General features: G+C 41.8%; 1 protein-coding gene across 2 annotated transcripts in view; it reads right to left on the bottom strand.

Annotated features, from left to right (window-relative positions):
• The window catches only part of GALNT10 (polypeptide N-acetylgalactosaminyltransferase 10), an 81,579-nt gene that overhangs the window by 56,165 nt on the left and 11,644 nt on the right, over window positions 1-13,770 (bottom strand). The window contains exon 2 of one of the 2 annotated variants that reach the window (XM_038149799.1): window positions 1,588-1,651. The exons of the other annotated variant lie outside the window; for it this stretch is intronic. The gene's annotated coding sequence lies outside the window, so the exon portion shown is untranslated. The remainder of the gene's footprint in view (window positions 1-1,587; window positions 1,652-13,770) is intronic. 2 annotated transcript variants of the gene reach the window in all.

Here is a 13,770-nt window from a genome sequence, read left to right as displayed (position 1 = left end):
CCTGGACTCAAGGACAGTTGTTCTGGGAGTATTCAGGCAATGCTCAGATGTTCCTTTTAAGAGCCACATTCATTGGCTTTCAGCACAGACAAGGATAACTCTGCTGAAAGGGGTTATGGTTAGTGCTGTTCTGCACAATGTGAATGAAGGAAGAAGGGCCACTGCCCTCTGGAGAATGATGTCCTACAGAAAAGCAACGGGAAGATCATGGGTGTAACACACAGCATTTTAAAGAGGTTTTCAGAACAGCCTTTGTGACACTGGCAATTTTCTCCCTCCCTGAAGCAGTGCAGATGTTTTGGAAATGGAGCACTCCAAGCCTTAAGCATTTCCTACTGTGGTGTGCAGAGAGGAGAGGCTCCCTCTGCTCTGACGTTTGTCTGCACTCACAGTTCACATCAGTCAGACTTCCTCAATTCTGTGACGTGGTGAACTGCAATTAAACAGAACTGCTTTAACAAAAACTTCATCTCCTTCAAGCTCTGTGGTTTTTAAATGCTCTGCCAGACTTGCACATCTGTTGAGTGAGGAAGTGACCTTGGAGGAGGGTAAGAGGCTGAAGAAGCTGCTGGGAACAAAGAGATGCAATTACTGATGATGAACTGGTCTTATTACCATAGAAGACTGAAGTTCAAGTCTTGATCTGTGTCATAAGTGAAGAATCAATCTGGTTAATTTTGCCAATAGCCATTCTTCGGAAACCATTTTTCATTACTGCCCAAGAAAGAGCTCTGACCTGAGGAGTGAGAGCATTAACCAGAGCATTTTGGGGCAGCCAACACTGCCTGGGAGCTGCTGCCCTTCAGACCCATCTCCTGACCACAGAAAGCTTTCACAGAGATCCCTTTCGCTTGTGACAACAGCCTGTTTCACACACACTTCATGCAGAGAATCTTAAAAACCCTGCCAATGCTAGAATACTATTAAATATTAATTTAAGACTGAGATAATGGGCATGGGGCTTCCTTCCTCTCTTCCTGCAAGTCAAAAAATAGTCTTCCATTCAAGAATGATTTTGAAGAAACTACACTATATATACACACGTAGCAGCACAGCCTAACACAAGTTTTTATTAAAAGTGACAAGCTCATGACATGAACATTACAATGTCTTAAAATCTTTCAGCACAAAAGAACAGCTAAAAAGTCCTGAATGACTTTGCTCAGGAGATGGACATCGTGTGTGCTCCAGCTGACCTTACTAATGATCATTCAAGCTTCAAATCTGCTACTAAAGCCTCCGTTGTAAGCAATTATTTGCTTCTGTGCAAAAATGTTCATTTCATGCTCTGTAAACACATCTCCTTGTGAAAGACCAGCCTGCCCATAAAGATTGCTTCTGACAGCCTGCTGACCATCTCCTGCAGCAAGTGCCTGGAGCATCTTTTGGAGGCAGAAACATCTGTTCTCCCCTCCCAGAGAAGAGAGCATGTTTACAGGTGAGCCTTGTACAATGACCTTGACAAAAGGCAGCTGGAGAGTGTTGGCACTTAAGTAAGACAGAGTAACTTGACACTGTAAAATTAAAGACAGAAGCAAGAGCTTTCAAGTAGCTGTAATAATTTGTCATAGCATTTAATCAACTAACCTCTTGTGGAAAACATCCCCTCTGCAGTGCTGCTCTCGGGGTAAGGATTCATGGATGAGACAGGCTGTGGTAAGAAAGATGGCTTTTTAAGTAAAGGTGGAACTGCAACAGGATGGGTGCTTGTCAAGCTTCAGGGGGAAAAGAGCAGCACACTGGTTACCAAAACTAGCAGTAATAAGCAGGCAGATTATTTAGCCCAAACCACAGGCAGCCACACCTAATCCTGTGAGCAGTCTCTCCCCATGAGATCATGAAACCTCAAGTGTGTTTTGCCCAAGAACATTAGTCTGAATCCCAAATCCATTATAAAACATATAAAACAGTGCCAGTTTTGGGTGCCAGCACATGCAAGGCCACTGGGAGACAAACTACATATTTTAAGGTAATATAAAAAAAAAAAAAGAAAAGCAACTGCCTTCCCAAAACACAAGCTAAATGTTAGATGTGGAAGTTGCCACCTTCCAAGAGAATCATAAATATGCCACACATTTAATGCAAGGAAACAAGTCAGCTTTGAATAATTTTATGCTATTAAGAGATGCACACTGAATATGGACCTAGATCACTTCATAATTCATATCCAACACATACTAAAAGTCAGCCTTAGCATTTCACAGCAAGTTGCCAACCAGAGTGGTCTTTCAGATACATCTACATTCACACCACCAGGCAGACAGAGCAAGGAAACACTTTCACCCCTCCTCAGTATCTACCTCAGAGACAAGTGCCACTTCTCTCTCTACGTCTTCACAGATGACTTCAACCAGACCTACTTTCCCATGCCTCATGTTACAAAACGCTCCAGAGACCACACATAAAGTGAACTAGTCTTTTTTACTTCTAAGAACAGCTTCTGAAACTTGAAGTAAGCAAAGAGACTTCAAGATTTAAGCGTCCACATGATGCTCCCAGATTAGGAAATATTTATGTATTTCCATAAATTTACTACTGTGCAAAGAGGCAAGACAAGTTCACCATCCCAAAGAGCCTAAGCCAGAGCAGTAGACTATTATGAATTATAAAAGCAAAAAGCTCAGATAAATGTCTGTGTTTCAGTAATCCCATTTAGGACAGCTGCTCAGAAGAGCCTACATAGGACTGGATTTTCACAAATTACATTAACAGGAGGGAGGACCATAACACTTACTGTAATGATGAGATGTCAATCTTGCCAAAAAGTAAAAAGAAAGATTCTTAGTACATGCAATTCAGTGGAATTAGTGTCCAATTAGCATAACAAAACAAAAATCAAGGCTGCTCTGTACTTTCAAGTAAAGCTAATCTTACATTGATAAATCCTGACACTTTTGTCCATGGTCTGAAGTAAATCTTTGCAAATTCCTTGAAGGGGTGAGACCAACAGTCTTTTTACCCTACACAGCTGAGCAAAACCAGTTTGCTGAATTACACTGCTGGTCTACACTCATCATCTCTGGAAGCAGAGCTCAGTTTAAAGGCTTTTTTCTTGTCTCCAGTCCAGCTTCTCTCATCGATCTGGTTGCAGTAAATCCCCATCCAGGGCCATACCAGTGCAACAGAGGGGAAAATAAACTGGAAGATGGGGGCAAGATCATCAAACTGCCTTTGTTACTGAGACAATCCCTGTCAAAGTCCTCCTTAACAGGCCCTGGTTACTGCACCCTTATTTTTCAGGCAATTAATTTACTATTCTTCCTGCCATCTCTACTTCTCTGAAAGTCAAATTCACACTTTCAGACTTCCTCATAGAGGAACATGTATCAATCTCCACCTCCCCCTAACTTTTAGGCTTATCAAACCAAAGAGTTTAAAAACCTTTTCAAGCAGAAAGTTGCTTCTGTCAAAAGAGAAGGGAAACCTCAGTGCCAGCCTTAAAGGAATCAATAAATAATTATTAGTAGGGGAGGAATTGCACACATTTTTGTCTGCTTAGTACACCTATTTTAACATCTCCAAACAGTTAAATCTAATTAGTTGCTGCAATTTAAGCCAATTCCCTATATGAAACTTTAAACAGGCACTTGCTTTAGTTTCTAGAACTGCACCAAGCCTGTTTTTAATCTAATTTTAAATCTCAGTGACAGTCAAAGAAGAGCCCGATTAAACAACAACTCCACAGTAACACTGTTCTATTTAATCTTCTTTGCAAGCTTCAGAAAGACCTTTGCATTAAAAAAAAAAACCAAAACAACAAAAAAACCAAATACAAACCCAAAAAAATCAAAACCAACCCAATGCTCATGTAGTTATAAAAGCTTTCATCACTTAATCCTCTGTCCTCTGTAAGAACTCTCCTGACTGTCTGGAACACTTTCTGCAGCAGCTCTCACTGCAGTAAGCTGAACATTTCCTCCAAGAGGGGGTAAGTCTGAAGAAACTACAGTACATGATGAGTGACATGGGAAAATCAAATACTTTAACCTCCAAAATTCCTTTAAATGCATTTTTAAAAAGCAGCAGTTGTTTCGAACAAGCCAAGATATTCCACTTAGACCACAGAGATGAGAAACCACCCCAAATTCCTTCAAGTTAAATGGAAGCCAACCTTCTGCTAGATTCCATCAAAGGTAGGATCATTTTCTTTTCCTTAAGAAGATGCAAGCCAAAGTTCATAGCTTCTATGGATTTCAGAGTATTCAGATCAATCTTCTAAGAGCTGCATAAAAATACTGTGTGCTTTTGACTGATGTTTCAGAAAATGAACTGTGGCTTGTCTTTTAATCTGGAATGTGAAGGATTCAGGCTCCATACATAGTAGAGAAAAAGGACCTCTGAACATAATTATGTTGAGACAGCTGCAGCTGAGGGGATGTACTATCTTTGAGATTTTTTTTCTGATGGAGTTATGGCATGACACCAGAGCAAGCTCAAGAGATGGTGAAAATATTCTGGGTGACTGGAGGAAGAAACTTCTTTGTGGCTCAGGTGAGCAACCACTAAGAAAAGATTCGTATTATGAACATCAACCTTCAATGTATAAACTTTCTTAGTAATGGCCTGTAAGCCAAGAAAAAAATGTCCAACTCAGCACATGCAACAGTAGCTCTCGACTCTGAACTCAGTACAAGTTCTCCTCCTTGCCAAGGATTTTATACATACACTCTGTGATTTTCCAGAGCCGCCACACAACTGGCAAGTATCAAACCAAACCTCTGCCTGAATGTTTCATTTGTTATAGCATGTTGATACAAAGACCCATTTTATGCTCCTGTACAAACAGAATCAGACATGAAAACTTCTCCTCTTTGCCAGGCACCAGAGAGAGCCTTTGTTCAGCTGCACAAGAATTCAGTGTAACCAGTTCATACTTAAAAATCAGCACGCAGCAGCCAATGTTCACCATCCCAGAGCATGGAGAGATTTGCTGGGGGGATTATATCTAAGCAGTTTTAAACACTAATGTGAAATAGCAAAATCCAAATCATTAGACCTGCATTTGCTGGGCTCTGCGCCCACCAAGGGCACTGTGCCATGTCCCTCCCAGCAAAGCATGCAGGTCCCTGCTCCAGCACTTACCCATTGATGCTTCCAGCCCTAATCTGCTCTTGGAATTGCTCCCCAGTGCCAGGCAGACTCCAGGGATTCCAGGGAGCACAAGCTGGCTTATATTTAAACCAGACCAAAGCTGGAGCAAGGCTCTTTAGGGGTAACACAGACAGGCAAGGAGATTCCCTTTGGTCACCCTGTGTGGTACAAACTAGATGCATCATTAACCTTTTATACATATAATAAGTACATACCTTGTTCTGAAATATCTTTTTACCAAAACAGCTCTCACACACAAAAAAAAAGTTATCGGTAACACTTCAGCAATTGCCATTTTCCTTTAAAACTCCATAAAGATTTTTGGCAAGACTCCCAACAAAATTTCAAGTACCACCATTACTTGGTGAACTGCTAACAAATGAACAAGCCCTGTCAGATGTAGTGCCTGTTTGGCACATCCCTGCCTGAAGAGGTAATCCTACTACCCAGTTTTCAGGCTGCAGCCTTTAGTCACTCAGCCTGTCCCCTCAGGACACCTCCTTCCTCCCCTGCTGACCTGAGAACTCAGAGCTGCATATGGAATCACATGGTAATGAGGTGCCTACAGCAAAGCACAGATATTTCCCCACTCTCTCTCAGGGTATGGAAAAATGAATGTGAATGGTTTATGCAGTGATGAATCAAGCTGTCTGAATTTTGCAAGTCAAGGACATCAGATGCAATTCCCATGTCAATATTCATATGGTCCCTCTCTCCCCACAAAGCCACACATCTGATACACAAGCACCATTTTGTATCCCATATATATGTGAAAATGTCCTTCTGGGTGATTCAAAGGATTCAAAGCTATGCAAAAAAAGAGAAGAAGCACAAAAAAATCTTCAGTTAAAACCATTTACTTTAATTTTGAACAGAGTAAGTGAAATATCACAAGTTTTTGTAGCAGAGGGCCATGCCCTGCTCACTGATGCACAAAACACAATGTTTCCATATGCTTTAATAAATACTTCAAATTTTTTTGCCTTAATGCTGAGTAGCTGTACACCTGTTACAAATTCTAGGTCAGCATTTAGTTATATGTTAAGGTACCTTTCCAAGTGTCCACCTTCCAGTATTAGCAGTAGAGGGCCAGTAAATAACACCATGCAAAACCATCTGTGGCAATATTTGTCCCAGTCTCCATGTGTGTCTTGACTAACATCTGTGCCTGTCTCACAAAAGCATGTTTTCAGCTAGCAAATCCCCCTGAGAAAGGCAGAAAGTAAATTTTCTTGCTTCAGACGCTGAACATTTAATTCCTAAAACTTTGTTTTCAACATTTCCTCGGAATATAGTGTATGTAATATTTAGAGCTGCTGGCTTCCAGGAGACATTTGTCAGAGCCCATTTAGAAGCGATAACAATCTAAAACATCTGCAGCTGGTTATAATGCATCAGGAAAATAAAGTTGTCTGGCCTTAGCACCGTGCCCGTGTTTAAAGGAAAAAAAAAATCAAAACCATATGTCTGCTCTCAGTTTAGTCTCAAGTGATCCATATTTCATAAGGTAAGTTACCATTAATTTTTAAACTCCTATGAATTGAATTCTACTAATTGGACTTCTTGGGTTTTTATAAAAATGCTTTAAAAAACAACCCCTTAAAATTCCCCAAATCCAGCTGGTTTTGATTGTACCAGTCAAACATTCATAATCTTTCTGTTAAAAGGAGCAAGCTCCAGAAGTTATCATAAAAATGCCATGGCTAAAATACCTCCCTTGGCTTCTCCCCCAGAAATAAGTTTCCTGCAATTGTTTTATTCAGCTTATCACCATTATGGGTGCACAAAATGACATCCCTTCCCAAGTAATTTACATTGTGGGTTTTAAATTTAAACTTCATCTCAAATAAATAGTGGCTTACTGCTTCAAAAGAAGTACATGAGAGCAGGGATTTTAAATCAGTCAGGAACTCAGTGTTGACCCAGGTCTTCCATTCCCTCTGAATGAAAGCCATTCAAACAAGGGGATGGGGTTTTCCTGCTGCCAAGGTTCTTGAGCTGCTGCTCCTATGGCCCTAAACAATCACTCCCGAATGTGAAAGCTAAAGCCACCTTAAACAGCTTGTGCTACAGGTAGGCAAAAATGTTCAATTTAAATAGCAAATGTTCAGCACAATTTTGTGGCCTCTGAGCACAGCTCAACATCACTAAGGACACTCCACCAGCCAGATCCAGACCAAGAGCACTGGGAGAGTGATGTACTGCAAATGGAAATCCTCTAAACAAACACACAACTTGTGCTCCAGATTACAGTGAAGTGGTTAAACTATGTAAACCTTCCCCAAAAACTCCCATCTTCCCAATAATTGTTGTTTTGTGGGTCAGAGAGCAGCAACTGTTCACACAGCCATGATGCTGCCTTGTCTTTTAAATGCAAGCAACTCTAAACTTCTGCTGCCCTGAAGAAAGCATCTCTCAGAACCAGGGACATCTGCAAAACACTCTCAAAACAGAGCAGGAATAGGGGAGCAAGGCTTGTGCTAAAAACCTGACCTCTCTGGGCAAGATGTTTTACAAAGGAATTATCTAGCACAGTGATAGAAGAGGCTGAACACAATGTGCTTTGAGTTCATACCTCCTGTGAAACTTAAGGGAGATAAACAGCCCTGTCAAAGTTTGTTATCTTAGGAAAAGAAACATTTTCTCAGTGCCATGGATTAATGCACTCACTGCCTTCACTGCTTAGACTCTGATCTCAGTGCAAAGTTTGTAAGAGCTGCCTCCCATCCTTCTTTCAGAACACAAAAGACATTTAAAGATTTGTCTTCTGCTCCCACATGCTCCATAGCTGCAGTTTCCCAGTAATGCTTTTGCTGACTGACCCCTCAGCAGGCTTTCCCATTACTTAACAGTAATTGCACAGCAAACATGGACACAGTCATCCATTCCCACTGCTGAACTTTTAATAAGGAAAGATAATTACACAGCTTTTGATACACCAGAAGATTGCAGAGCAAACAGAAAACAATTAACATTTCACTTACAGTAAAAGATTTTGGGATGATGTACATGACAAGGGTGCTCTCTATAACCACACATTTGTTTTCAGGCCAAGTTCTAACCTGAAATGCTCTTCCGAATTCCAGTCAGAATTGGAACATCAGCTTTATCAGCTCTTTCACAGCTGCTCATGGGTCCCGGCAAAAGCAACATAAACTGACAAGGTTCTCATTCAATTTTTTTTTAAAAACCTTTCGCAACTTCACAGAGCTGAGGAGCAAAATGCCAAAGCAAACTGCAAGCTCAGGAAGGCACCAGTGCACTGACTTTATCGTGGAACCAGAGTCAAGGTTTCCTAACACTGGCTAAGTCAAGGGGACACCGATTATCATCTTCCTGCAGAAGTTAACTACACACTGGCCAGGAAAAGGTGACAACTCCACTGAAGCTCCTCCAAATTACCTGCCAAATAATCTATGCAGAACTTGGATTTGCAAAGGAAGCAGAAGCAGAGCTCTCTTACAAACATGTATTTCAAGCGAAGAACTTCACTTTACTGCTACAGAAATCCACTTCCCTCCGATACACAGCCTTTCCAGCTTGATACACAGAATATTTCTGTTGCAGTGTGCCTTTAAAACACTAAAAGCCTGATTCAAACCAACAGTACTCGATCCATGTCAGTACATCCAAAGTCAGGACAGTGTGGCTTTGAGGCTCTAACTGCTATTTTGGTGGCAGAGAACCATCTCCTCTCACAGAGCTCGGCAGGGACTGACCCAGGACAGCACAGCTTCTCTTTCTCTGGCACCTGTCACCTTCAGATCACCTCAGCAGCACACTGAGTACTCGCAGCACCAGAGCTGAGGGAGCAAACTTGCCACACAGTGCGATTTTTCTGTATGGTACGAAATCTATCATCTATGATCACCCAGTCTTTTAGAAGCAGACACAGGTTCTGCAAGACAAAAGCGTTTTAGATGGCTGTTAGTCCACTGTCCTATGCAGCACTGCCTGCTCTGACATACCCAGGGATTTTAGAAGTGCCCTCCTAGGCACATGAAACATTTGCTTCCATTACTGCCGAAGAACCACAACTACACAACTGCAAAATCCTAAAGAGTGACTCAAGAGCAGTGTCAGTTCACAAAAAGGCAAACTACTGCAAAAAAACCTAACCATTTGTTTATTTGAACTCATTAGTAACCCACAAGCAGCACAATATTACTTTGTAACTCAGAACAGGCAGTAGATCAACTTTGAAAGGAATGTACAGCCAGCTTTCAAAAGACTTCTACAAAATGCCTGGAACATTTTAATAACTTAATTCTGACTTAGAGAAATCTTTAATTAACAGAGCGTTTAGAAAGCATTTTCAGAACAATCTGGAATCCTGTGGAATGTGTTAAGGCCTCCAAGGAAGCCTGTTCTGCCTGAGCTGAGATCAGTCATGACTGAGAAAGAGAAAGCAGCAGTCAGAAGCAGGCAGCATCATCCAAACCTGAACACACAAATTATCTGCTGTGTTGGTATTTGCCTCCAGGATCACCCCTGCCACTCTTTTATCACTTCATTTGAGGAATTTGCCCTGCTTTTTCCACAAAGATGGCATTACCCAAATCACAGTCATACAGGACTTGACTTACAAGAATTAACTGCTGCTTACTTTTGCACCAGCAAGCCACTGCTAATCCATGCTCCAGCAAAAAAGCAAGTGAATTAGGTCAAGGGAGCTTAAGTGTTGCATAGCACCTTATATCCACAGCTCAGACAGCACTTCCTCACCCATGAGCAAGAGCAGACAACACTAAGTCAAGTCCAGATGGCCAAAGGGTCTTTGTCTGGACACCAATGAACTTTCATTTACTCTTTAAAGAAGGCTTATGTCTTGAAATGCCTTATCAAGTACTTATTTAGAGGAGATTATACCCTGCTGGGTGCTGTTTTGTAACTTCTTTCAACTGCAACCTTTCCCAAGTACAGCCAGTCCCCTTCCAGCAATAGAAATGATGATAGAAACAGATAGATCAGCAAAAGCTACAGCAGAGACACCTTCCTCTTTCTGAAAGCTGCCCATCCAACCCATAACACTGTTTCTAGATGGTCTCCTACACTTTAAGATACCAAAACACCTCAGTGTTTACAGCTTGTTATACATACACAAAAATGTTTACATGACAGATATTTCCTTTCAAGCTGCAGACCAGGAGAGAAACCAGAGCAATTCTGACACATGAAAGCAAGAGAGAGGACACAGTATTACCACCTCAGAGTGCTGCTTTAGTGCAGCCACCTTCTGCATCAGCTGCACACTGACCTGCAGAGAACACAGTTCCCACCCTGGAGCTAGGTGGGAGCCTTGGGAGCAAATATTCAACCCCACAGACTTGAAACATCTCCCTCGCTGACTCCACAGTGAAAAACTAAGGCCACTCAGGCAATTCCATTAACACAGATCAGGAGTTATGTCAAGCACTGGGTCAGATCCACAGGATGCCAGCTTCCAGCACACAGCCCATCAGCTTTCCTAGAGTTAGTGCCAAGTGTTTGCCCATCACAGCCCACTCTGTCTGCTGGGTTTGGGATTAGGATGCTGCCTGAGGAGCAGATGAAGGAACGGACATTTCTAAATCCCTCTGGAAAGCTGTTCTGCAGTATGTTTGCTACAGAGCCTGTTTGATGCTTCCACTGTTCCGGCTGCAGATCACAGAAATCTCTGACACACTTGCCATGTGTCACACCCAAGCCATTCTGCAGACCAGCAAGGAGGAAATTTTCACAACAAACTGAAGCCAAGATTACTTTGAACCACAAAGGACACCTAAAACTAAAGAGCTTCAAGAAACTAGGTGATATCTTTGCAACTGCTGTCTCTCCCTCCCTGCTTTTTCAAGTATTTCTTAATCTTAAGATCTTTTGGAGGAGGTTCACTGCTACACAAAGAGTTCAGCCTCATGAGGTACTGAGCAGAATTGCTAAAGTCAACATTAAATGCATAAACCCAGACATGCAATTAAAACCTTGGATTACATTTCATTAAATTTTAAGAGTACACTATAACCCATCAGTTTTCAGGGTCTTGTCTGCCAACCAGTCTCCTCTTCTGAGGAGCTGCTGAGAGGTTTTAGAGGCTTGAGAAGCTTTTCACCCTGTGATTTCAAACAAGATCCAGGTGCATGATCTGATCTCATTATTTAAATCCTGACCCTTCTTGCTGACTGCACAGAGCCCAAGCAGGCTGCACACACACTGAATGGTGATGTGTTACATGCTGCTCTTGTTTAGGAAGGCCGAAGAGAGAATCCTAACTGCATCATCCAGCAGCACTGAGCACAAGCCCAAACTCATTCATGTTAAGCTGACAAAGTTCCTAAGCAGGATGGAAGGAAATTTCCTTTGATATTCTCTTCCATCTCCTGAGCAGATATCACTGCAGATGATGAACAAGTCCACAGAAACATCACAACATTTCACCAAGAGCCACAGCTTTCACCACCCTCCAGCAGAAGAGCAAAAACCCAGACTGTGTCTGCAGACACAATGTGAATCCATTTCAAATGGATCCAACTTCCACAAGCTTGAAAACATTTTGCTGAAGACACCATGTCATTGTGAAGCTGTGACTCCCAAATGAGGTAAGCTGGGGCTCCTCTTAAATGTTTAGATCTTTAACAATTGTAAGGAAGCAGAAAGATTCATCAAGGTTTCAAAGTCAGTTCCTTTCACAGCTCTGACAAACTAAGGAAGAGGAAACTGGATCCATAAATCTCAGAATTGCAATTACAAAACTTAGAGACATCACATATCAGACTGAAAACACCAAGATCTTTAAACACCGGATTCAGTCACCAATGAAAATCCAGATGTCCCTTTCAAAAATCCATGCAGCACTGGTGACACAGTACAAAATCTAATTATTGCACTGCTGAGAAGCTCCTTTTTTTGGTACAAGTACCAGTAAATGATCTAATTTTTAAGATATTTTCTACAGAGCAAATTTAAGGAAGGAAAATAAATATATACTTTCAGTTTGGGTTACTTTTTGGAAACAGTCTGCCTTTGGGCGTTTTACGTTCTCCTTGCAGACTTCTGACTAGGCCTCCTGTGTGCTATAGAAATACAAATCAAATCTCATGAAGCCTTCACTTTTCCCTAAAGGGCCCAAATAATTTAATTCTGTTTTTCCAGTTATCTCAAGAGTTATTCAAAAGCAAGAACTTTACAGGTTTTTTAGCAAAAACCAAACCCAAAGTAGCTTTAAAAACACTTAAATATGAGGGAACACTTTGCCACAAAAAGTCTAAATCAGGTAAAAGTGTAGTGAGCTGAAGACAGTTATCTTATAATTTGCATTTAATTGAATATTGCTTGACTTCTTGCATTATTTCTTTAAATATTAATAGCCAAATATCTACTTTGCAGCAGCAGTCTAATTTTGATACCAGTTAGGTAATTCTATGTAGCAATCTAATCTATCCTTTTTCCACTTTTCAGGGATTCTCTAACCTCTTCTGACTTCCCCTAATACAAGCTGTATTGAGCTGCTCTGACAAAAACATTTCAGAGGGGAAAACAAGCAGTTTTCATAAACAAACACTGGCAAAGTTCAAGTACAGGCATCAACTGTGATAAAGGGAACAGAGCATTTTCATTTTCTTCCCATTTATGTTGGATAGGAAAAATTTTGGAGCACTCCAACGTAAAGTGACAAGATATGAAAAACAGGGTGAGGCAGCAGAACATTTTTACAGCACTTGACTGATGACTAACCCATGATGTCAAGGGCTAAATATACAAGAAACTTGAAAATCACAAGGCTGTGCATGTTGCAGCTCAACTTCCAGCTTTGTGTTTCCCACAGTCTGGGGGCACTTTCAGGATCCCATTAAAACACTGGGTGTGACAGGCTTTTCACCTGGTTTCTCCAGGCGTGCACTGCTATCCAGTGGTGCCTCTATACTGCACACAAACCACTTGCACCTGTCTGCACGCTTTGGTGCCTGCAAAGAACATGGATATTTGTTATTTTGGATGGTCAAAGCAGGGAGGCAAAGTCAACTGAGGGCTGTAGCTACTGCACTGCAGCTCCTGAGTGAAAGCTGCCAGTGATCCTGGAGACGGACAGCAGGGCTCCATCCTCCTCCTCTTCCCTCCAGCCCAGGAGCTGGAACACAAGCACCCAGAGTCCCACACGGCTGGGGCAGAACTTGAGAGCTGTGCTCTGAGCTCAGCATCCTTCACAAAGGAAGGATTTCCCTGACAAATGCCACCCCAATCCCAAACATGAGCACACACCTCATGGGCTTGACTGGCAAGAATTCCGGAGCCAGGATGTCAGGTGTGGAGAGACTCAGCTGGTTTCTGAGGACCCTTCTCTGCCTCAGCCCTTAAATCCACAAAAAGGGGTGGGTGCCAAGGTCTCTCACTTCCCGAGGTTTTCAGCTCACCCTGAGCATACAAATACCTGCATTATGTAACAGCTGCATCATGCAAACACTGATCGATTCAAAGGGAAAACAGTTTTCTACAGGAAGATGAAATTAAGGGGAACACACAGAGAAAGACAGCAGTCATCCTCTCAGTTAAACCTTAATGATTGGGAAGACAGCATGTCAGCTACATACAGACATCCCTAAAAATAACTATTTTCCATTCCTACCCTAAACCTGACCCATAAACCGCTACATTTCTCACGTTATGTCCATTCAGCTTTTTCTTCACACAACCATATTTCTTTCA

The sequence above is a fragment of the Motacilla alba genome, chromosome 13, assembly GCF_015832195.1.
Source record: "Motacilla alba alba isolate MOTALB_02 chromosome 13, Motacilla_alba_V1.0_pri, whole genome shotgun sequence".
Classification (NCBI taxonomy): domain Eukaryota; kingdom Metazoa; phylum Chordata; class Aves; order Passeriformes; family Motacillidae; genus Motacilla; species Motacilla alba.
Note: the sequence above shows the minus strand (reverse complement) of the source record. Positions and strands in the feature narration are given on the sequence as shown.